We start from the raw sequence: 2794 nt of genomic DNA, 5'->3' as shown, positions 1-2794 counted from the left end.
CGTTTAACTTAAGCCCCCTATGGCCGTATTTATTGCAGTTTCCTGGGTGTTCACCCGGAGCCGTGATAAAATCACGCAGGTTTATATCGGCCCCGGTACCAACCGAGCAGGTTTTTACCTCAGCCCTGTCGATAAGCCGGCGGTGGCTTCGGAGAGGACCAGCATTTTTTTAGTCAGGCCGCTTGGCTGGGGGGAGGACGATAGCCCTGCTCGGGCTGCGGTGTTTGGCCCTCCCTCCCGCACTGACCGTTGCAAGAGCGAAACAGTGCGAAGCTCAAGAGCCCTCCCCGGCGGGATGGAGAAAGGGACTTCGGGCACATGGATACTGAGGCTAGTTCTTTTTCATTCTCTGTCCTGGCTCATGGTAGGAGCACATGGTCGTGGTAACAAGCCGTAGGAAGAACTGGCTCATGGAATTGCGAGCACTTTCCAAGGAAAGGTGGAGTCTGGAGCAAACAGCAGATCCAGCTGATAGGGGTTGATAAGCCGGGGGAGTATCGCATTGCTCCTTTGCATACCTCAGAGAGATGCCTCAGCCCTTGGGAGCAGGAAGAGGAGATGGCTCTAACCGACTGGCTGGGGTAATGAGAGACAACTCCTTCCTCCAGCAAGCAGGCTTATTCCTTAGCTCATGAAGCAGCAGCTTCAGCAGCAGGTAGCACTGTTATAAGCAAATATCACTTCATCCAAAGTAGACAAACAAAAGTTTTTTTTACCAGTAAGGGTTAATAAAAGTCTTCCAAAAGAAAACAAAACTGTAAATATAGTGAATTGTTGCCCCTACACAGACACCCCTCACCCCCCAGACTCCAACTAGGAAATGAAAAGATGGGAGAAATAACAAAAAGGAAGAGAAGGTGCACAGAAACATAGAAGCTTTGGAAACTGGAAATAAAATACTCAGACCTGGATAGAAATCCAGAGAAAATGTCAAGTATCAATTTATGATGCACAGTGGACAGTCTTGTAGGCCAATGCTGTGACATAATTCTATAAAAATTATATTTTATCCAGTGGTAGTGAAGTGGTAAGTTATGTGACTTTACAGAAAAACACCCCAGAAAGGAGTACAATATTGCACGTACTTTACTTCACAGCCTTCATTTCTGCTTCATAGCAACAGCCATGGGAGACACCGCACGCATTTCAGTTTCTGTGCAGGAATGTTTTACTTGTGAGATTGGAGTTAAACAACATGAGGCAAGGAGAAGCACAGCCTGATTTTTGAACACCACTGACAGCTGAAAGACCTTTGTTGCTGACCAGTGAGTTTAAGTCAGTCACGCTTTGCTTAGAAGCGGCTGAACTGACTCTCACGAAACCAGAAACAAAAATTCTTTTCTGTTCTGATATTCTCCATCTTAGGCTTTCAACGTGAACCCAACCAGCCACTCATGAGTGAGGTCCAATCATCGCCACAAATTAAAATGGGATAGGAAAAAACAAAACAAAAAACCCCTAAACCCAAACTGCTTCCAAATACATTCAACACAGACATTCACTGCATTTGTATACAGTAATCCCAGAGAGGTGGTGTAAGTAGATTCAGGTATTTTTTGAGCCAGCACTTGAGAAGTTAATTTGCCCCACACCCTCTGTCGCTGTCTCTGTTCCCATCTCTCCTCCTTAACCACACAGAGGTATCTTCAAAGCCTGGAAGCCGCCTCAGCTCCTGTCTTAGGGTTGGTGATGTCACCTGGCAGTAGAGTGTCCAAATTTAAAAGTCCCTTCATCGCAGGCAGCCCAGTGCTGCGGTTCTCCAGCAGCAACACCTTCCCAGGGGTAGGTGGCAGTGCTCAGCTGCTGGGTAACGCTTCCTAAACGGATGCTGACCCTGTGTCATCCTCATGGGAGACAGCAAGCAACCCCACGGGTTGTTGTCTTGTTATTTAACTGCCGTGTAAGTCACATTATTTCAAACATTTCCTACATCTGAAAATGTTTTCCCAAGCTGTAATCAGACAACGCACCGTTTACTTGACTGTTTTAACTCGGACAATGTTAAACTGACAATTGTTAGAATTGTACCTCGGTCTCCTTTGTGCTGTCCTTTCACTTAGGGATCTTTTTGCCTCCCAGCATTTTATGTCAAAGTAAACGATCAGTTTCCAGTTATTCTGATACGTGGTACTGGGCTTTGCTGAAGTAAGAGAGGCTAATTAGATCCTGCTGTAATGTACACCAAATGTTCTGCAGTCCCAACCATCAACAAGATTCTGCCCAATATAAACATTTATATCGCTGACTCTTTAAAGAAGGAATGTTAAAAATCGTAATTATGCTGTAGGGGGGAAAAAAACCCAAAACATGCTGATGAATCAATTCAACTACATTCATGCAGCCACAGACCATTTTACAAGAACTGTAACGGGGGCTAGGCATTCAAATGGATGTAGATGCTGTAGGGAGCCTGGTCTCTAAATAGACGTTATGGTAGATTTTGCCTACACCTTATTTCTCCTCTGAGTCACAGCCAGCCATGGGATGTAGCAGTTACATCCCGTGTCTGACTATCAGACACACATTCCAGCTTATTTGCTAAAACAAGTTTTCAGAAATACTCATCACCACAACAGGCAGATTTGCAGTACTGAAGGTAGCACTCAAATACAATTTTTAAAAACTTGATAGTATAAAATAGTTATTTCTTTAATCAGCACTCCTCTGACAACCGCCTACTTCTTCAGACAGGGGTAAAACTGACTGCGGAGCACACAGGTTTTGCCTTCTCCGGCTTGGATTGCCCACAGTAAGACCACTACAGCCACAGTCTCCTTCCTCAAGCCAATCCCAA

Source organism: Mesitornis unicolor, unplaced genomic scaffold (assembly GCF_000695765.1).
Source record: "Mesitornis unicolor isolate BGI_N332 unplaced genomic scaffold, ASM69576v1 scaffold20427, whole genome shotgun sequence".
NCBI classification, from domain to species: domain Eukaryota; kingdom Metazoa; phylum Chordata; class Aves; order Mesitornithiformes; family Mesitornithidae; genus Mesitornis; species Mesitornis unicolor.
The sequence above is the reverse complement of the archived record's forward strand: the minus strand, read 5'-3'. Positions refer to the sequence as shown.